This window comes from Haemaphysalis longicornis, unplaced genomic scaffold, assembly GCF_048455015.1.
Source record: "Haemaphysalis longicornis isolate Haplotype H1 unplaced genomic scaffold, Haemaphysalis longicornis Haplotype H1 scaffold_11, whole genome shotgun sequence".
NCBI lineage: Eukaryota > Metazoa > Arthropoda > Arachnida > Ixodida > Ixodidae > Haemaphysalis > Haemaphysalis longicornis.
This window is the reverse complement of record NW_027526214.1, coordinates 111,277,627-111,301,047: the sequence shown is the minus strand read 5'-3', so window position 1 is coordinate 111,301,047 and position 23,421 is coordinate 111,277,627.

Sequence of the window (23,421 nt, the reverse complement as noted above, 5' to 3'; positions counted from 1 at the left end):
GCTCTCGTAGTTGGGTATAGTTTCGTGCTAGCACGACGTTTTTTAGCACAATGGCTTCACTGAAGCAAATTCGATGAACAAGTCTGGACATTGTGTTCTGGGTAGAAGGCTGCAGTACCATTTTTAGCTTTGATATTCTCACCTTGCAATTAATTTGTGAACGCGAGCGTGTGTGATTGTTTTCGTGTCCTCTTTCTTTTTTGTATTGTTGTTTTCTAATATTTGTTGCTGACCGCCTCGGCATTCCCTGAACTGGCACCATGCGCCGGGCCGATGAATACCACTTGCTGCCGCGTCATACGCGTGCACCTGTCTGGTTTTTTTTTTTTAATGACTTGTTTGACCTTGTCTTTTTTCCCCTATCAATGTAAACTCATTTCGAGTCGAAACTACCTATCCTACTGCTTTTGGGCGCGACCCCCGCCTCCCACCAACAGAAGCCACGTGTCTCACGTTTCAATTACCTTACCAGGATTCTTAGAACGGGTGTGTATGGGCAGATGTTCATCCTTTGTGTGCATTTGGATATCTTCGTTTCCTTGTTCCGCGTGACTAATCTTTTTGCCCATGTCAAACACGTGCATGGGCATATCTTGTTTTGACCCCTCTTTCCCCCCCGTTGCCACAAGGGAGGGGAAAATTACCTGGTTATTTTTTATTTATTTATTTTTTTCGCTCTTTGTATACCAATGTACACTCTTTCCTGTCGAAACTGCCTGTCCTACTGCTTTCGGGCGCGACCCCCGCCTCCCACCAACAGAAGCCACGTGTCTCTTGTTTCAATGACCTTACTTGGATTTCTAGAACGGGTGTTAATGGGCAGATGTTCGCCCTTTGTGTGCATATCTTCTTTGGAACGTCTTCCGCGTGACTAATCTTTTTGCCCATGTCAAACACGGGCATGGGCCTATCTTGTTTTGACCCCTCTTTCACCCCCGTTGCCACGGGGGAGGAAAATTACCTTGTTATTTATCATTAATATTTTTTTTAATTATGTATTATTTTTTCTCTGTGTTTGGTTCTTCTCTCTCTCTTTTTTTCCAAGTTCGTACCGCGTGACTGTGTGTTCGTATTATCCTTGTTGTAATTAATTTTCCCGCTCTCCCTTCATTCTTTTGCTACCCACCAACCATGAATCCATTTGTACAAACTCTCCCTCCTCTTACCTTGCCCTCGCGCTTGCTACATTTTCTGTATATATAGCTCTGAAACGAACTTATTTTGTACTCTGAAGAAAGGGAGTCCTCTCCCTGAAACGTCAGTAAACTTATTTTTATTTTCTAAGTCTTTCTCGTTTGTCTCTGTCTCTACTAACCTTATTTTTTTCGCGCTCTGTGTGAGTTTTTATCTTTTCAGTCTATATATATATATATTTATATATATATATATATATATATATATATATATATATATATATATATATATATATATATATATATATATATATTTATATATACAGAAGAAATGCCGGCAGTCTACAACGCCAAAGAAGGCATAGGGGTGTGGGTAGACGTTTTTTACCGTTATTGACGTTACATTATTAATATTTTTTTATAAATTACGCGAGAAAGAACGAAATAAAAACACGCGCCCAGAGTGGGGACCGAACCCACGCCTTTCGATTAGATATCGAATGCCTTAACAATTCGGCTATCTGGGCGACTGTGTTCTGCTTCACTTTCTGAGGTATTTATTTTTACTACACCTGTATCTGACGCTTTGAGGGTGGTAGCCAGCGCCACTCAGACTACACGGGGATAAGGGGACCTTCTTTTTTTTTAACCCCCGTGGCGTGACGCGAACGTCTACAGCCTGTCATGAGCGGTTAACTGGCGGGAAACCCTCTTATGCTGCCTTGACATCAAGGCTGCCAGAACCGAGGCCCTCGCTAAGCTTTCGCACGATAATAGGGTTTGGAAATGAGGGGCTCCCCACTCTGGGCGCGTGGTTTTCTTTCTTTCTTTCTCACGTAATTATTAAAAAATAATATTAATAGTAATGTAATGTCAATAACGGTAAAAAACGTCTAACCACTCCCCTATGCCTCGTTTGGCGTTCTAGACTGCCGGCATTTCTTTCTGTATTCCCTAACAAGCCCCTCATTTCCAAAACCTATATATATATATATAAATTATTTATATATATATATGTATATATATATATATATATATATATATATATATATATATATATATATATAAATATATATATATATAAATAATATATATATATATATATATATATATATATATATATTATATATATATATATATATATATATATATATATATATATATATTTTATATATATATATATATATATATATATATATATATATATATATATATATATATATATATATATATATATATATATATATATATATATTATATATATATACAGAAAGATAGGTCAGCAGTCTAGGACATCAAAGGAGGCATAAGGGTGTGGTTAGGTTCTTTTCTTTTTTTACTACGGTTAATGAAGTGAACATTTTTTTTAAATATAAAGAAGAAAGAAAAAACACGCGCCCAGAGTGGCGACCGACCCCACGCCTTTCGATTACATGTCGAATGCCTTACCAATCAGGCTATCTGGGCTACTGTGTTCTCGTTCACTTTCTGGGCTATTTATATTGTCGCGTACAGCAAAATACGCGTTGGGGGTGTTGGTGAGCTTTACTAAAACGCTAATAGAAGAAGCAGCGGAGAAGAACGCTCTTGACCGCGAGGCACTCAAGCTGCCAGAGCAAAACACTGATGATGATGCGTTTCCCGGTAGCGCTCGTTCGTCGTCGTCGTCCGCCTCGGCTGGGATGTCACAAATTAAAAAGTTCATTCAGATGCTGTGGGTACGTGACAGTTTACCTCCCCTCCAAAGGAAGCATCGTCCCGATGCTAAGGCAGAAAGGAGCGGAACTTCATTTGCGACCCGTCACGTCCTCGCGAAGAATGGTTTCATGCGGACTATGTGGACGACCTCGGGGCCCGACAACGACGGCGCCATTGTGGGAAACGCTGTCCACCGGAGTAAACTGCATACGTGACGTCGCTTAGTTGCTGTAGTACTCTGTAGGGCCCGAAGTAGCGCTTCATGAGCTTCTCGCATAGCCCTCTTTCGTCTGATAGGGCTCCATACCCACACGTTGTCACCAGGCTGGAAAGCGGCGTGCCTGTGGCGAGCATTGTAAGTAGTAGCATCATGCAGCTGTTGTTGCCTGATTCGATTTCTTGCGAGCTGGACGCGCCTCTTCCGCGCGCTGGGCGAACTCTTGCGCAGTCCTGTCGTCACCCCCCACCGTCGTGAGGGAGCATGGCATCTAACATTGTGGTTTGCCTCCCGACCGTACACAAGAGCGAATGGGCGGTCATGCGCGTGGTTTTCTTGCCTGGCGGTATTGTAGGCAAAAGTCACGTATGGTAGAACTTGGTCCCAACTCTTGTGTTGCTCGTCGACGTACATGCTCAGCATGTCTGCAAGTGTTTTGTTTAAACCTTTCTGTCAGTCCGTTTGTCTGCGGATGGTAAGCTGTCGATTTTCGGTGGGAAGTACCTGTGAGGTTCATGACGGCGCGCACCAAATCTGCGTTGAATGCGGTACCCCTGTCTGTAATCACAATTGCGGGAGCTCCATGCGCAAAACAATGTTTTCGATGAAAAAGTGGGCCACGTCGAGAGCTGTGCAACGCTGGAGGGCTTTCGTTTCGGCGTATCGTGTAAGGTAGTCGGTGGCGACAAGTATCCACTTGTTGCCGGCATGAGACGTAGGAAAGGGGCCTAAGAAGTCCATGCCGATTTGTTGAAACGGGGTTTCCGGTATTTGGACAGGTTGAAGTAAACCGGCTGGGCGTCCGGCGGTGTTTTACGACGCTGACAGTCACGGCAGGTACGGATGTATTGCTTCACTGTCGAAGGAAGCTTGGGCCAGTAGTAGCTCTGTTTTAATTCGGGACATCGTACGTGCATAACCTAAGTGACCAGCGGGTTGGGTCGTCGTGGCAGGCCTGTAGGATTTCTTGTCTAAGGCTCGCGGGAATAACGAGAAGAAAGTCTCTTCCATTCGGGGCGAAGTTTCGCTTGTAGAGGATGTTGTTTCTTAAAGAAAACGACTGGAGTCCACGTATGAACAGCCCTTGGCTTGTGCGGAGTTCGTCCTTCCAGAAAATCTAGAAGTGGCTGTAACTCAACGTCTTCCCTTTGCTGATCGGACAGAGTTGTGGCGTCGATGGCACCAAGAAACGCCACGTCCGTCATCATCTTCCGGTACAGGGCAGTCGACTGGAGCTCGAGACAGACAGTCGGCGTCAGAATGTTGTTTTCCCTGACTTAAAGACAACCGTCATATCAAATTCCTGAAGTCGAAGGCTCCAGGCGGGCGAGGCGACCCGTAGGATTTTTCAAAACTGGCCAACCAACAAAGGGAGTGGTGGTCGCTAACAACTCGAAATGGGCGACCGTAGAGGTACGGCCGGAATTTCAAGACCGCCCACACAACAGCCAGGCATTCCTTCTCTGTAGCTGAATAGTTAGACTCCGCGCGGGATAGTGTTCGGCTTGCGTAAGCGACAACTCTCTCCGCGTCGTCTTGCCACTGAAGCAGCACTGCCCCAAGGCCAACATTGCTGGCGTCTGTATGGATTGTGGTGGCCGCATCTTCATCGAAATGGGCGAGCACAGGCGGCACTTGTAAGCGACGCCGCAGGTTCTCGAAAGCAGCCTGCTGCTCAGTGGTCCAAACGAAGGCGACGTCCATTGCGGGTGAGGCTTGTTAGCGGAGCCGCGATGTGGGAAAAGTTTGGGATGAAGCGCCTGTAATAGGAGCATAGGCCTAAGAATCGCCGTACGGCCTTTTTTGTCGGCAGGCCGTCGGGGAAGTTGGACACAGCGGATACTTTGTCAGGATCGGGCTTGATGCCGGCGTGGCTGACAACGTGGCCCAAGAAGCGTAGTTTCTTGGTACCCGAAATGACACTTTTTCCGCTTTAAGTGTGAGACCAGCTGCTCTCACGGCGCGAAGTACACAGGATAGTCTTTTCAAGTGCTCTGCAAAGGTTGACGAGAAGACGATAACGTCGTCAAGGTATACTAGACACGTCTGCCACTTGAGACCGGAAAGAACAGTGTCCATCATTCGTTGGAATGTTGCTGGTGCCGAACACAAGCCGAAAGGGAGCACTTTAAATTCATAAAGTCCGTCCGGCGTTATAAAGGCTGTTTTCTCGCGGTCGCGCTCATCCACCTCGATCTGCCAGTACCCGCTCTTTAGATCCATCGACGAAAAGTAACGGGCATGACGAAGCCTGTCGAGGGAGTCATCGATCCGGGGCAATGGGTACACGTCCTTCTTTGTCACTTGATTGAGCTTTCTGTAATCAACGCAAAATCGCAATGTGCCGTCCTTCTTTTTGACCAGAACGACGGGTGATGCCCACGGACTTCGAGAAGGCTGGATGACATCGTCGCGCAACATCTGCTCCACTTGGCTGCGAATTGCGTCCCGTTCCTTCGCAGAGACACGATAGGGGTTTTGACGAAGCGGCCTCACATTATCATCAACAATGATGCGATGTTTTGTAAGCGGAGTTTGACGCACGCCAGATGTCGAAGAGAAACAGTCCTTGAAGGTCGTCAGCAGCGCGAGGAGGGCTTGTTGTTCACTGAGAGGCAAGCCGGAGTTGACATCGACGATGGCATCGCAGCTGGTTTCACCAGGTGCGGCGCCTTGTAACGCAAAGCAGTCTTCGCCATCAGCTATGTCTTCGAAATAGGCAACTGTCGTGCCTTTGGCGACATGTTGGCATTCATTGCTGAAGTTAGTAAGCAGCAATGCGGCACGGCCATCGGTTACATGCAACACGCCTCGAGCAACTGCGATGCCATGACGGAACAAAAGTTCATCGATTCGCTCTGCTATGCCGTCAACATTGCTAAACATGTCGCAGTGAACTGAAACTAGCATGCATGACCGCGGTGGTATGTTCACGTCCTCGTCGATAACCCGCAACGGCGCTCGGCATGCTGCGAGTTCTGGTGGGCGGTGGCTCGACGAGAATGTAATTAGGCGTTCACCAACGTCGATCACAGCGTTGTATTCTCTTAAAAAGTCCATCCCCAAAATAAGGTCCTTGCAGCACTCCGCGAGGACCACGAAACTGCCGACAAAATCAGCGTTACCAATGGCGATTCTGGCGGTGCACTTCCCTATTGGAGTCATTAAATGGCCTCCAGCAGATCGAATCTGAAGTCCACACCACGGCATCTTCACTTTTTTTAACCGATCGGCGAGGGTCTGACTAATTATAGAGTAGTCTGCACCGGTGTCAATAAGAGCAACCACTTCATGTCCATCTATACAAATTACGAGGTCGGCGCTTCCAGCTTCGGCGAAAGACATTCTTGTGGTATCCTTTTCCGTCGGAGACGTCGAGGGGTTTTGAAGGTCTTGCGTAGTTAGGCTACGAGCAACCCTGCCTCCAGAGGTTGCTGCTTTTAGTTTCCCCGCCTAGGGCTTGGGGATCTGCCTCGCAGTATCCCGCCGAAGTTCCGACGGTTAGGGGAGACGTCGTTCGCTGGGGACGGTGAACGTGGTCGACGGTTCGGCGAAAGGTCTCGTCTCGCAGCAAGGTATTCCTCGATAGCAGGGGGTCTTTGTCCAAAGCAAGGGCGTGGAGCCGTGGGAGCGAATCCGGAAAGCCCAATTTCGCGGTACGGACAGCGGCGGTAGATATGGCCTGCTTCGCCACAGTGAAAACACAGCGGCCGGTTGTCATTTGTGCGCCAGACGTCGGACTTCCGTACCTGTCGTCCAGCTGAAGTTTCCATTCGAGGCCTGGGATGCGGGTTGGTGTGCACTCCCTGATGCCAGGAATCGGTCTGGGGAGCCCGTTGAGGTGCTGGAATAGGCGGTACAGGTGGGTGACGACGGACAACCGACACATAGCTTGGTTGGAGCTGCTGCGGCTGGCTCTCCGGAATGGCCAAGGCTTCCCGGATCTCCTGACGCACGATGTCGGCGACAGAAGCATGCGAAGGCTGTGAAGAGCCTATCCCGTGCAGCTGTAGTTCCTCTCTCACTATCGATCGCACGAGCTCACGCAGGGACCTGTCACTGGATGCCGTCGCTGCAGCAGTAGCGCTTGGAGAACCGCCGGTAACCCGGTCATATTGCCGGCATCTGTCCCGCAGGGCATGCTCGATGGCTGTGGCCTCCTTAATGAAATCCTTCACTGTGCGGGGTGGATTTCGTACGAGGCCGGCGAACAGTTGTTCCTTCACGCCATGCATTAGATGCCGTAGTTTCTTCGGCTCTGACATTTCAGGGTCGGCTCTACGGAAGAGGCGTGCCATGTCCTCTGCAAACATCGCCACCGTCTCGTTCGGTTTTTGGATGCGAGACTCCAAAAGGCGCTGAGCGTGGTCACGGCGGTCGCTGCTGGCGAATGACTCCAGCAGCTCCTGGCGAAATTCCTCCCAAGTAGATAACCTCGCTTCGCGGTTCTCGAACCACGTCCTTGCACCATGTTCTAGCGAGTAATACACCTCACGCAGCTTTTGACGAGCGTCCCACTGGTTGAACGATGCGACCCGCTCAAACTGCTCCAGCCAATCCTCGACGTCCTCAAACGCCTCACCGTGAAAAATGGCCGGCGTACGTGGCTGTTGGAGAGTTACCTGGCAGGGAAGTGGTTGCGTCATTACTTGGGGTGCTGGCGCTTGACGTCTAGGTGCAGTGAAGTCAAGGTAACCGCACTCTGGAGACAGTCCGCGTTGGCGACGACTAGCCCGATGGACAGGTGTGTGGACAGGGTGAGGCCGTTCCGGGCTTGCCGAAGGGGTCCTCTGCATGGGGTAGTCGTACCCCGCAACCTCCACCAGTGTCGCGTACAGCAAATACGCGTTGGGGGTGTTGGTGAGCTTTACTAAAACGCTAATAGAAGAAGCAGCGGAGAAGAACGCTCTTGACCGCGAGGCACTCAAGCTGCCAGAGCAAAACACTGATGATGATGCGTTCCCGGTAGCGCTCGTTCGTCGTCGTCGTCGCCTCGGCTGGGATGTCACAAATTAAAAGTTCATTCAGATGCTTGTGGGTACGTGACAATATTTACTAGGAGTGTATCTGACACTTGAGGGTGGTAGCCAGCGCCACTCTGACTACACGGGAGAAGGGGACCTTCTTTTCAACCCCCGGGGCGTGACTCCAACGTCTACAGCCTGTCATGAGCGGCTAACTGGCGGGAAGCCCTCTTATGCTACCTAGGCATCAAGGCTGCGAGAACCGAGACCCTCGCTAGGCTTTCGCAGAACAATATAGTAAGGAAATGAGGGGCTCGTTGAGGAAACACAGAAAGATAGGTCGCGAGTCTACGACGTCAAAGGAGGCATAAGGGTGTGGTTAGGCTCTTTTCTTTTTTACTACGGTTAATGAAGTGAACATTTTTTTAAAATATAGGTGATATAGGTGATATAGGTGATATATATATATATATATATATATATATATATATATATAGCGAATTAGAATAGGAAATGAGGGGCGCGTTACAAATAAGACAGCAAAAAGGGTTGGCGGTCAAGAAAACCTCGGAAAACAAACTGAAGGGTATGGTTGGCCATTGAAACAGCTAAAGAATTCGGAAAGAAAGAAAGTGAAGGAAAAATGGCCGCCAGGTTGGTTCCGAACTCACGACCTCCAGAATACTGGTCTGGTGCTATAACCATTACTCTACCGGCGGGGCTATTATTCCCCTTCACTTTCTAGGGTCTTTTTGTAAATGTATTTTTTTCCTTTGCTTTTGGTGGTAGCTACCGCCACTCCGACTTCTTGAGTTGAAGGAGACCTTCTTTTTAACCTCCGGGCCGTGACTAGAGTGTCTCCGACATGTCGAAAGTGGTCGACAAGCATTGAACCTTCTTAAGCTCCCTATACCACCAAGACTGCCAGAACCGAGGCCCTCGCTATGCATGTAGCGAATCAGAATAGTAAATGAGGGGCTCGTTAAAAATAAGACAGAAAATAAGTGTTGGCAGTCAAGAACACTTCGGAAAACAAAGGGGAGGATATGGTAGGTCATCAAAACCGATAAAAAATTTCGAAAGAAACAAAGTGAAGAAAAAATGCCTGCCAGGTGTGATCCGAACCCACGCCATCCAGAATACCGGTCTGGTGCGATAGTACCGTAGTGCGGTCTGGTAGTGCGGTCTGATAGTGCGGTATGCTAGCGTAGTGGTTAGCGCACCAGACCGGTATTCTGGAGGTCGTGGGTTCGGATCCCCCCTGGCGGGCATTTTTCTTCACTTTCTTTCTTTCCAAATTCTTTATCTCTTTCAATGACCTACCATATCCTGCATTTGTTTTCCGAGGTTTTCGTGACTGCCAACCCTTATTTTCTGTCCTATATATATATATATATATATATATATGTATATATATATAAATATATATATATATATATATATATATATATATATATATATATATATATATATATATATATATATATATATATATATATATAAGGGGCTCGTTGAAAATAAGACAAAAATAAGCATTGGCAGTCAAGAAGACCTCGCAAAGCAAAGGGGAGGATGTAGTAGCTCAAGATAAAGAATTTGGAAAATAAGAATGTAGAGAAAAAATGCCCGCCAGGTGGGATCCGAACCCACGACCTCCAGAATACCGGTCTGGTGATATTTATATATATATATGTATATATATATATATATATATATATATATATATATATATATATATATATATATATATATATATATATATATATATATATATATATATATATATATATATACATATATATATATATAAATATATATACCCAGGCAGCACAGGACTGTTCGGCCTAAAACAGGCCGGTGTACTTTGGCCGGTGATTTTCTGTCCGGCCGTTTTCCGGCAGCCATGTTCGGCCCATGTCCAAATGTGGGCCTCTTGGCCGTATACGGCCGTACTCCCATGACTGTCCAACGGCCAGTGCCCGTCAGCCAGTCGACCGGCTTACGGCCATACGGCCAGATTCCAGCCGTAGGGCTCCGGCCATTCCAAAGCCACCCGTGTACAGCCGAAGTACGGCCGCCGGAGGACAGCCGAGATACGGTCGTCGGACTCCAGACGGACTACAGCTGCCGGAAATACGGCCGTGCTACGGGCATTGGAGTTCGGCCACAGTACGTTAACTGTACTGAGGCCTGTCACTGCATGTCGCTCAAGCAGATGACTCATTCGCGCAGTGCAGAAGCAGCACAAACCCTGCATTATGGGTCCAATGCAGCCACATCAAAGTGAGCTCGCGCGCAACCACCAGCCGTCAAGCTTTCAGCGCAGCCTTGCTTAATTACCAGCCTCAGTTGACAGCAAAATTCGTTTATTAAACAGTGCTCACAAATTGTCGTTCCTTTAATTGCTGTGCCTCTTTTACTGCCGAACAAAGAAAATATTCAGTTCTTTGTAGAGCTTGAATAGATGTATTGTCCAGGTCCTGATATCCTCTGTGGGGCGGCTTACCTGTAATAAACGGGAAAAGAGGAGGTGGTGGAGGGGAAGGGGGGGTGGCGGAGGTTGCATACTTTAGTGGGTTGAATTTCAGAGAGATAAACTGCGCCGCTTTTAGCCAATTTCTTTTAGGGCAATATTCCCGAACACATTCATGCTATGACTACATAAACTATTTTATAACAGTTGCTTGACTAATTTTGATGTATATAAAACCGGTGTGAATGCCTTTACGAAGCGTTTTGGTTCTCAACAAAACACTCAGGTGCATTCAATATAACTCCTTCAGAAAAAAGTATGTCCATTTTTTGCCCATTTTTCTTGCAAAGACATTTTCTACTCGATCAACTTTTGTGTTGATCTTGCTCAGGGCTGATCCTAAGAAGGAAGGAGCGAAAAGGTACTTTCATTTTCAATCTATTTTAATGTTGTCATGAGTTACGTCCAGACCACTTAATAGTACAAAAGAACTTAATTTTCTTCTAATGTCATACTACGTTCCAAAAATTCTAGACGCGTTGCGAATGACGCCCTGCTTCAGGCGGCTGCAGTTGTATGTATCCCTCTGTGTTCACGCAAGGAAAGGCGTAAAATTAGAGTTACATAATTTGTTTCAAACCAGTAACATAGCAATGGTAGCATGCATATAGGTAACCTTGCATACGTCAACAAATAGGGCAATAAATATTTTATTGGTCAAGGTTGAATGCGTAGGGTTCTCAACCTATCGGAGGAAGACTTGCGCCTCTGGAAGTTTATTTATTTATTTTTTTTTACTTTTATTTATTTATTTATTTATGTATTTATTTATTTATTTACTTATTTTTATTCATTTATTTATTCATTGTTTTTTTATTTATTTATTTATTTATTTATTTATTTATTTATTTATTTATTTATTTGATGTCTGCTTGCCTTTGCATGCATTACAGAAAAGAGATACATAACACTAAGCATTAAATATGAGACAAAATAACTAAATAATTCTTCAAAGCGCGGTGAAAATCGTCAACATAAACAGTTAATGCAACCATACGTGGAAGATAATTACACTGCAGTATTGATGTAAAATAAAATGAATCGCGCAAGGCGTCACCTTTACAGGAAAGTTAATAATTTGCTTTAAGCTCGCGGTCCCAATTTGCGATATGTAGAATGGTGCTTGGACATACTTATCCCCTTCTACTCCAGTTTTCGAATGATAGATATTACGAAAAAAGTTCAACCTGTGGTTTCGTCTGTGATCTTCCACGTCCTGCCATTTCAGTTTACTTTTACTTTCTCTCATGCTAATTTCAGCGTGCCAATTACGTAATACGAATCGCAGTGACATATTCTGTATGTTTTCGAGCGTATCAACCAGCTCTTTGGTGTAGGGATCCACGAAAACTCATGCGTACTTCAAGATTGAGCGCGCATGAGTGAAATACGGTTGTTCTTTTCAGTTAGGTGGAGGTTCACTGAAATTTCATTTCAGAAAGCCAAAAACATATGCAGCCGTAACTATTACGGTGTGAACCTGCCTATTTAACCTTTAACCACTCCCTAAATAAACTCCTAGGTATTTATATTCCTAGGCCGTTGTCACAGCAGCATAATTTACGATATACTTATTCAATTGGACTGAAGGTTTTCTTGTAAAGGTGCCGTTAACACACTGTTTAACACCCGAAAACTTTTCTGAAGCAGCATACCAGGATATTATTAAATTCGAATAAAGCTCCAGGTATACGGATGCACGTTCCTTCGCTATAGTCCGGTAAACAACACAGTACTTTTGAACAAAGCTATAGGGCCAATAGTAATAACAATGCAAAAACCGATTCATTCAGTTCATAGGATGAAATGTACTACGCAGAAGGTGATATGGAACACCATCTGTCACCCGGTTCCTTAAATTAGGGTGCACTGTCGGTAGATATGGTGAGTCGACTCCAGAGAGCCAACAAACCCCACCGAATCCACAGGGCACAGGTGACAAAGGGGGTGGCCGTCTGATGTGCGGCTTTCGCCGACCAGAGCGGCAAGAATGAGCAAGAGCCCTGAACGAAAAACAGCACAAAGACTTATATTTAGACAGGCAAGTTACAAACACAAGCTCGAGGTAACGGGTCAATAATGACAGACAACTTAGATGGAATTCAAATACAAGAAACAGTCCAATTAGACAAAATGATACAAACAGGAGCGCTAACAAATGAATATTACGAAGCATAGCAGTTAACAAAAAAAGAAAACGAACAGTTCAATGCTTATGAGAGACAGAGTCCCAGCATATTCACCGACCGGGCCGGACGATGCACCGCTGTCGGAGGCGATTCGGCTACCTGGGAAGCGCGGCTTCGTTGTAGGCCAGGCCGTCCGGGACGATCACGGTGATTCGAGGCCCGCGAGTACGTTGGAGTCCTCCAGGGCGCGGGTCCCCGATGGTGTGATGCACAAACTGACAGGTGCCGTTGTCACATCACGACTGCCAAACGTAGCTGGTTTGCTTAGGCGCGGCTTCTCTTTTTATAACCGTGCCGGCGCGGAGATGGAGAGCCCAACACACAACGCGCCCGCCGCCGTCAGCGAATAACTTCACTCTTCTCCCTTCTAGAATCATCGACGCTCTTTAGCACTGGCAAGGCCACGACACCTCCTCGAAAGTACTGGAAGCTTCGACGAAACCGTAGCGGCGGAGGTTTTATTTTTGTTGTTTTCTCGCCGGCGAGCCGGCGAGTGATCGTGTTACCGTCTCTTCGTTCGAGAAAGCTCCATATTGTCTCGGGGCGAATGGAACCGAACTGAATGAATCGAACGACTGCAAGAAGAATTAGGCGCTGTACAAATGAAATGAAAAATTTATAAGGTACTTTTAGACGTCGTACGCTCCAGTTTGTGACACCATCATTTGCTTTTTTGCAGTCCAAGAATATACAGTCAACTACTTTAAGCTTATCTATTGCAAGAGCCAAATCGTACGTGAACTCAACAATCTGCGTTGAGCAAGAAAATTCTGACAAAATCCATGTTTCCTAGGATGCTGGTGATTATGTTTATTAAAATGAGTCATATCCCAAGAGTAGCTGAGCTCACCTTCAAACATCGAAACTAAATTAACAGCTAGGCATCGTCAGTGACAAGGCTCTGTTGTTATCGCAAATGTAAAGTAATTTTTTTTCTAAATAGGCAAAAATCCCATAAAGTAACATAGTGCAGGGCATGAAGTTGATCCTACCAATGCACGAGCGAGTCTCTTCTACGTTTATCACCAACAACATAGTGCAATATTTCTTGTCGCAGTTTAATTGTAAGAAGAATAACTTGCGCTTTTGCTCGCACTTGCCTTTCTTTGGTGGGGAGTCCTTGACATGGTGGCGGTTTACCTCCTGCGTGGTGGCCGCTTGCTCGACGCCCTTGAACGCCAGTTATTTTGGTGAACCATCTCCATCTCGGATCGGACATCTCTGCCGGGTCGATGTCTCCAATGCTCTCCATTTCTTGAGGGGGCGAATAGCCTCGAGCTGATGCGTCGACGAAGCCGGCGGCAGAGGCGTGGTAGCGGCGATGACTGGCGAGGCTTAGCTCACCCGTCGGTGTGGCAGAGTCTTCTTGTGGCAATAAATGACATTTCGCTGGACTAAAAGGTTCCCTGCTAACGTCCAGTGAGTCCTTCCACCTTGCCCGTTCACCGAGAACACTCATTACTGTTTGACAAACGATTTTCCTTCATTTAAAACGTAGAAACACGGAGCGGATGAAAAACGCGTCCCCGTCGTTCGGCTCACTAACGGCTTTTTCTCCCCCCAGGAAAAAACCGGTCGGTCTCCTTTGTCTGTGCATGAATTCTCGGCGCCCAGGCGCGTGCCGTTGTTCGGCTCTATGGCGTTTGCCGAAAAAATGACGTATAACCAGATACCTTACGTAGGCCGGTCTCCTCTTGAACACCGGTTGCCAAATATTCTGTGGCCATTCGCTTGCCGTAATTCGGCCGAGGACAGCTAACCGAATGAAAAACGTATATTCTGGGGCCGTACGTCGGCCGGTATCCTTCATAACACTGGTTGCCGGATATTCTACCGCCGGAGGCGCGGTTCACCGTTGAAACAACGAATGCACGGCAGCCGCGCTCCGGCCGGTCTCATTTCAAACACCAACTGCCGCAAGAATACGCATATTCTGTGGCCGGTCGCTTGCCGTGATTCGGCCGATTACCGCTTCCCGAAGAAAAAACGGATGCCCTAAGGCCGTACTTCGGCCGTTCTCTTTCTCAACATCGGCAGCCGTAAGAGAACTGAATATCTGGCAGCCGGTTAGCTGCCGTTGTGCGTCCGGACACGGGCGGACGGAAAAATACCGAAGCGCTGGTTGCCGAATGTTGGCCGTTCAACGCATGATCAGTGGCTTCAGAACCTGGATGCTGGCCGGACATACCAGAAAGCTGCCATAGACGGGCCGGTCTTCGGGCACACTTTCTGTGCCGCCTGGGTATATAATAATTGTGAGCTTTGTTTGAGGCCACAGCCTGTATGCCACCATAGGTAGCAATTGCTCACTATCTTCACCACCGGCTTGAGGTGATCACTTCTTCATTTCCTGTAAAAACTCATCATCATCGACGAGCCCGCTCCTTCGGAGATCATCATCAGTGCTGGGGCTTGATCGTCATCTTGCGTTCTAGTCGACTCGCCTCCGAATAAAGGAGCTACGAGGCCACGGTCTGGTCGCCTGCTATCTACGGCCTCACAAGTGGTGGAGCTGCAACTCGATCTCGACCTGTACCTCTCCTTCGACACCCCTGGAGCTCCATTCCGGTCGCCGCTCGCCCTCGGGACTAATGCCTATGTCGCAAGATACTCCCAGTGGCGCTGTCTCAGCGCCCCTGCAGTGCATCGTGACCAGCCCCCAGCGCGACCCGCCCCACTTCTATGGTCTTCGGGGAGAAGACGTGGAGGAGTGGCTGGACAGTTACACCCGCGTCAGCCAGTTCAATAGGTGGGATGATCACAACAAACTGTTGAACGTTGGCTTCTCCCTTAAGCAAGTCGCTGAGACATGGTATTTAATCCACCGACACGACTTTGCCGACTGGGCTGGCTTCACTACGGAGCTGCGAAAGATTTTTGGCTCCACTAAAGCTCGGAGCGACAATGCAAAGAGGATACTGGATGCCCGCATGCAGCAAGCTAACGAGACCTAAACCTTGTACATCGAAGGTGTTCTAGCACTGTGCCGCCGCGTCGACAAAGATATGCAGGAGTCCGACCATGTCCGTCACATTCTGAAGGGGATCGGCGAGTTCGCGTTCAACGCACTTGTCCTTCAGAACCTGGACACTGTATCGGACTTAATATCTACCTGTCAGCGTCTCGACGAACGTCAGTCGATCCGCCTTCCACGGGACATGGCGTCTACTCATCATCTTGTAGACGAACAACAACTTCGTGCGATGATTCGCGCTATAGTTCGCGAGGAAATGTATGGCGACGTCTCTCACTGCACACATGGTGTCCCCTCAACATCTCCTGCTCCTGGCCTTCGCGAGATGGTTAAAGAGGAGCTTGCCAGCATGCCGGTGCAATTGCCCCCTGTTCATCCTGTGGCTCCTTCAACGCCGTCTCACTCTGAGGTCGCTGGACGGACACCCCTGCCGCTGTCCCCACTCACGGCTCACCCGTCATCTGGCTATGTGGCGGCAATGCCTCGTGTGCCGAGCTCGCCGCCCTACTTTCCGGCCCGCCAGGATGCCGCCATCAACCGCCCTGTGTGCTACTATTGCGGCATTCGAGGTCACGTCTCCCGGTTTTGTCGACGTCGCCAACGGGATGAACGACGTGGCTACGCCGTCTATGAACGCGAACACCTGGCCCCCAAATTACTACGGCTATTGGCCGCGTGCGTACCTGTCGCCTTCCCGCCGCTCCCCGTCTCCGCCTCAGTCTAGCGACGCTCCCCGCAGCTCCCGTGGACAACGACCCCGCTCGCCTTCACCAGGTCGCCGCTCGGTATCGCCTCTTCGCCCTGCGTCTTACGTCTCCGACCACCGCCCGGAAAACTAGTTAACGCAGTTTTGGGAGGGAAAACTGTATCTCCTGCGAATCTTACAAGTCCTTCAGAGCGTCCGTCGAACTTGCTGTCTGTTTTAGTGGGAGGTGTTCGCATCGATGCCCTAATTGACACTGGCGCTAGTGTTTCAGTCATAAGCGCGGAATTGTGTGCACGCTTACGCAAGGTACGAACACCATACAACGGACCTTCTTTACAAGGAGCCAACAGCAGTGTGATTAGGCCCTCCGGACAATGCACGGTGCTGGTTTTCATCGGTGCCCTTCGCCATCATATTCCATGTGCAGTGTTGTCTCGAGGTGCTTATCATTTGATTTTGGTTTGGGATTTTCTGTCTTCCGCCTCCGCCGTCATTTCTTGTCACCAACCCGAAATTGCAATGACAGATACTGAGCATCCCATCATCTCGGAGGTGCAACCTACTATGCACCTAACAGCCAGGGCCGATCGCGTTTTATATCCAGACCAGGAGACATTACTTTGTGTTCGTTCGGCGCAGATGAGGGACGGTGACGTGATGATAGTTCCAGCTCCGCGTTTTATGTCCAAAGGAGTCGTCATCGCTACGTGTCTCGTCTGATTCACAGAAGGCTCGGCGACGCTGTTAGCTACCAATGCCACTTTCCAGCCGATTAGGCTCCCCGAAGGCACCAACGTTGCTTCTGTTGTGAATGGCGAAGCCGTGTCCCTTCTTCCCCTCTGCTCGGTATTCTCTGTTTCACGGCCTTCAAATTCTGGACAATAACTTTCCCCACTGGCAGCCACTATAAGCATGGACCTCACAGAAAGGAAACCACAACTCCTCCTTCAGCTCCAGGAAAAACACAAGGACTCCTTTGACTGCTTTTCCAGCAAACTAGGACAAATATCCTTGGCAGCATATCGTATTGAGACGGAAGGGACACAAATCGTTCGTCGTCGCCCGTACCGCGTGTCTTCGTCGGAACGAAAAGTGATTGAAGAAAATGTTGGGAACATGCTTCAATGCAACATTATTCATCCGTCCTCCAGCCCGTGGTCTTCCCCTGTCGTCCTGGTGAGGAAGAAGGATGGTTCAGTACGTTTTTGTGTCAATTATCGGGCTTTGAATAAGATCACAAGAAAGGATGTTTACCGATGCCGCGCATAGATGATGCGCTCGACTGTTTGCAAGGCGCTCATTATTTCTCGAGCTTGGATTTGCGATCTGGCTATTGGCAGATCCCCATGCACGAGTCTGACAAACAGAAGACAGCGTTTGCAACTACAGATGGCTTATACGAATTTAACGTAATGCCTTTTGGTTTGTGCAATGCCCTTGCTAGATTTGAGCGCATGATAGACACAGTCCTTCGCGGCCTTAAATGGAAGACATGCCTATGTTACCTTGACGACATCATAATTGTTTTGTCGAGTTTTTCTGAACATCTCCTACGACTTGATGGAGTATTGACTAGTCTGGCTAACGCCAACCTTACTTTGAACACCAAAAAATGTCACTTCGCCCAAAAATCTACCAATGCTCTCCGTCACGTCGTCAGCAAGGATGGTATCCGGTCCGACCCAGACAAAATTTCCGCAGTCGCCAATTTTCCTCGCCCCCAACACCAAAAAGCCCTTCGCAGTTTTTTCGGTCTTGCATCATATTTTCGTCGTTTCGTCCGTAATTTCCCCACTCTGGCTTCGCCCCTCAACCAGCTACTGCATTCCGGAACCTCCTTCGTCTGGACTGATGACTGCGAAAAAGCTTTTGAAGACCTCAAGCAGGCACTTCCGGACCAGTACTATGTCATTTCGATGACACAAAACCCGCCATACTCCATACCGATGCTTGTAGGCAAGACATCGGCGCCGTTTTGCTACAGCGAGATGCCCAGTTGCGTGAAAGAGTCGTAGATTATGCGAGCCGCTCGCTGACACAATCGGAACAGAACTATACAATCACTGACCAATAGTGTCTGGCGGTTGTATGGGCCGTACAAAAATTCCGGCCATATCTCTACGGCCGACATTTCACGGTCGTTACAGACCATCACGCATTGTGCTGGCTGTCTTCATTAAAGAACTTGTCTGGGCGACTTGGTCGGTGGGTGCTGCGCTTGCAAGAATACAACTTTACGGTTACGTACAAGTCCGGAGTCAAGCACCTCGAAGCAGACGCGCTTTCACGGTGCCTGCTCACGCAGTCGTCGGACGACTTGGTGTCACCCACCCATGAGCTCCACCTGCCCATTGCACCCATAGATGTCACGTCTGCCGATCTCCACGACTTGGTTGCCCGTCAACGCGCCGACAGCTACTGCCGAAACATAATCGATCGGCTCACCGGTTCGACGCGACCACCTAATAGCCGCCTACGTCGGCAACTACGAAATTTGCGGTTGGTTGATGGCGCGCTGCACCGTATCAACCACCACACCGATGGTGCCGGATGGGTTCCAGTTGTGCCTCGTTTCCTTCGTTCAAGCATTTTACAAGCTTTCCACGATGACTCCACCGCTGGCCACCTTGGATTTCACAAGACATACGAGCGCATTCAAGGTCGCTTCTTTTGGCCGGGACTGTCTACCAGTGTCGCCAAATACGTCGCCTCCTGCCCGCCATGTCAACATCCCAAGAGATCTACGTCTCCACCCGCCGGTTTACTGCAGCCGGTTCTATGCCCAGATACACCGTTTGAAGTGGTCGGTATTGACCTTTACGGTCCATTGCCTATGACGGCCACTGGTCACCGCTGGATCGTCACGGCCATTGACCATCAAACTCGCTACGCGGAGACGGCTCCACTTCGTTCGGCCAGCGCTGCTGACGTCGCTCACTTTTTCTTGCACAATATCTAACTTCGCCATGGCGCACCTCGCGTCCTCCTAAGTGACCGGGGCAAGAGCTTCCTGTCGCAGGTACTCTCCGATGTACTTCAAGCTGCTAAAACCTCTCACAGGATGACATCGAGTTACCATCCTCAAACTAACGGACTTACGGAACGCTTTCACCGCACTCTTTCCGACATGCTCTCGATGTACCTACAGCCTGATCACAGGAATTGCGACACTATCCTACCTTTCGTTACTTTTGCCTTCAACACCGCAGTTCAACGCACCACAGGATACACCCCATTCTACCTTGTGTACGGTCGGCACCCTTCACACACTTTGGATACCTGCTTCTTTACCGCTTCGGTTTCCCCTTCTGCATCGTCCCCAGAACAATTCGTTTCTCGCATCGCACATTGCCGCCAGCTTGCTCGCACGCGCACTGAAGCTAGTCAACAGGACCGCAAACAACGCTATGACACTGCTCATCGATCTGTTTACTTCTCCCCTGGTGACGAAGTCTTGATCTGGACACCTGTTCGCGTTCCCGGCCTCTGCGAGAAATTTTTACACCGCTTACTTGGTCCTTACAAGATTCTCGAGGCGACCTCACCCGTCAATTTTCGCGTCACCCCAGTTTGTGGAACTTCAGACCGTCGTCATCGCGGTGCAGAGATTGTACACGTGTCCCGGCTTAAGGCCTTCACTCGCCGTGATCCTGCCTAACCCGCGGCCAGGCGGCCGCTTTTCCCAAGAGGGGGCATTATTGTGAGCTTTGTTTGAGGCTACAGCCTGTATGCCACCATAGTAGCAATTGCTCACTATCATCACCACCGGCTTGAGGTGATCACTTCTTCATTTCCTGTACAAACTCATCATCATCGACGAGCCCGCTTCTTCGGAGATCATCATCAGTGCTGGGGCTTGATCGCCATCTTGCGTTCTAGTCGACTCGACTCCGAATAAAGGAGCTACGAGGCCACGGTCTGGTCGCCTGCTATCTACGGCCTCACAATATATATATATATATATACATATATATATATATATAAATATATATATATATATATATATATATATATATATATATATATATATATATATATATATATATAAATATATAGTACTCGGTATAAATGTATAGTACTTGGGTACTCGGTGAGGTTATGCGTTTATTTTAGAGCCAAGCTGTCTCGGAACACCTGTCCAGCCAATTACAATGATAATGATCAGTCTCGTAGTAGACGAAGAGTTACTCCATGTGTTTGCTGATGGGGATAATAGAGCAGTGAAATAAATGATTTTCTACGCTTCGGAGCTTCGTGCTCACATTTATTACCCCCGCCCGCCAAGGCGGCCTCCCGGCTGCAATCACACGGAAGGACGACGATGGAACGGCTTGAGCCGAGACACGTGCACAATCTCGGTTCCACAGCATCGGCGGTCGGCAGATGGAGTTACGGGGGTTATGCGGAAGTGGACCGGTGAGGTTTTCTCTAGAACGGTGTACGGTCCAAGGAAACGGTGAAGGAATTTTTCGCAAAGTCTAGGAACCCGGAAAGGGGTTCATAACAAAACTTCATCGCAAGGTGGGAAATGAACAGTCCGGTGAGATGCGTTGTAGCGCTCGGTCCTGTCCTGCTGACACTCAGTAGTGCGGTCACGGGCAAGCTGGCGGCAATACTTCACGTGAGATGTGAACTCTTAATTGCTTGGAGCAGCACGTGTTACAGGGGCGGTAAAGAAACAGGTGTCTAGTAGCGAGGACGGTGGGCTGCCGTATACGAGGAAGAATGGGGTGCGTTGGGCAGCCGTATTGTAAGCGAATGTTACGAAAGAGAGTATGTGGTCCCAATTGCTGTGATCAGGTGCAATGTACATTGAAAGCATGTCAGAAAGCGTGCGATGAAATCTTTCAGTAAGTCCATTAGTTTGAGGATGATATCCGGTAGTCAATTTGTAAACAATTCGTGAGGCGTAGCAGCATTGGGACTTGCCTTTATCAGAGTACACTTACATTACTTGCTGTCAAACATTTGGAACACATTTCTGATACAGATTTGCAGGAAACTGAGAGAAGGATCGCAAGATGTTTCTCAAATGGAGAGTATGCATACAGTAGGGACAAGCCTATGTTACAACAACAAAAACAAAAGAGAGAAACAGAGAGGGAGGGAGAGAGGAAGGGGTCGTATTTACAAGGCAGCGGTCAAGGTTGCTCCACGACCTGGCAACGTACCAAGCATTGGCTGGAATTGCGGAAGACTAGACAATCCCTGTTTCAAAATGAAGGGAAAAGTATACATTACGATATTCACTGGGTGGGGAGACTGGAAGCAGTCTCCCCACCCACTGAATACCTTATTGTATACTTTTCCTCTATTTTGAAGCCGTGATTGTCTAAGCGTACTGCATGTCCGAGTGCTCTCATTTGTGAGTACATGCACTCGTGAGTACAGCAGTGCAATTAGGTTATATCACTAACTCCACTCCGCAAGCACGTGCACGATTCACACATATTTGGTACTTCAGCTTAACTATCAAGGAAAGTTAAATCATCGATTAAGGCATTGCCTTTCTCCTTTTCCGGTCTCTGTTTGGCGCTGTTGTCGCTTTTCTGCGGTCGCTCGATGAGGGGTCAAACGAAAACGAAAAAAGCAGGTGGTGAGTGCCTAGTGGGCAACCACGCCTGCAGTTGCTCTGTCCCAGTGGCAAGTGTTGATTGCTGCATTTTCCTTGGTGCTTCGTTGCGCTTGCTCTGTTTTAGTTGTTTTATGGGACAGGTTGTGGAGTCTACTCACAATGCATGCACTGGGCGTCCCTCTTACTGGGTTTACGGCAGTTTTCAAGTACGAAAGTCGCGCTGGGTAGTGGTTTCTTGAGCCAAACCACTCAATAATTATTGCCGAATAATTAACGTGAGTCACAGCAAATAGACAGCACGGCTAGTGACACCGATATTGTGCACACGAGTTTACTATATTCATTTTTGCCATAATTATTATTGTGTACGTGTTAGAATCTCGTTTTATTAGGTTTCCGTACTGAAAGATTTTGCCGACGTTTGCGAGGACTGTGTTTTCATGCATTGCCATGTTCAAGTGAACATATAGTGATGTCGAGCAGGCATGCCGGTGGAACTTTCCCCTGCGACCAAAATAAAACATCGGTAAATTAGGCCATTTGTGGTTGTAATATGGGGAACCTATTTCCAATTAAGTTGCAGCGATGCCTTGTAATGCATCGCATTGTCGAACAGCTCCAGCATCGTGCTGCTGGAGTAATTTTGCTTTCGAATGGCTTTGATCTCTCACCTAAGGAATACTCTGCTCTGCATTTATACCACCGTATGATAAAGATGCTGATGACAACAGTGAATTTTTTCGTTTGTTCCCTACATTCACCTGATGTTTCCTTGTAGGGACACCACGCCTCGCTAGCAACTACGTCCGACTTCATGCTCGCACTATGGAAGGCCTTTTGAAGAACCCGTTTTTATATGAGGAACGCCAACGCCAGACGCCGGGTTTTTCGCTAACGCTCGCGCCATGAAACGTAAAGTAAATTATGTCGCCTGCACATAAACGACGCCACATGACTATTTGATCAATCGCTGTCAGCTTCATCAGCGCAGCTTGAGATAAAATAAAAAATTTCTGCTGTGGAACCAGCGCACCTACACAAAAACTACAGGGACATTAGGACAAGCTAACCGGACCCTCAAAAACGCGTTGGCGAATGGCTGCATCCTTCGTTTTCTTATGTTCCAGCGGAACGTTTTGAGCTATCAAAAACCAAATAGCTCGAAAAATACTCATGGGTGCATTTTTAGTACCAATAAATACAGATTGAGTACTCATGAGTAAAGACTGAGTACGATTACTCGTTAGTACAGATGAGTTGTGTACAAGTGAGTACTAATGAGCTAGGTCACTCGTGGATAAAAACTGCGCATGAGCAAAAGTGAGTGCAGATTGAGTATGAGTACAAGTGACTACTCAATATTTCAGTATCCATGAGTATATGTTGCATACGAGTACTCGAAGGGGAAAAATGAGTGGGAGTACACGTGAGT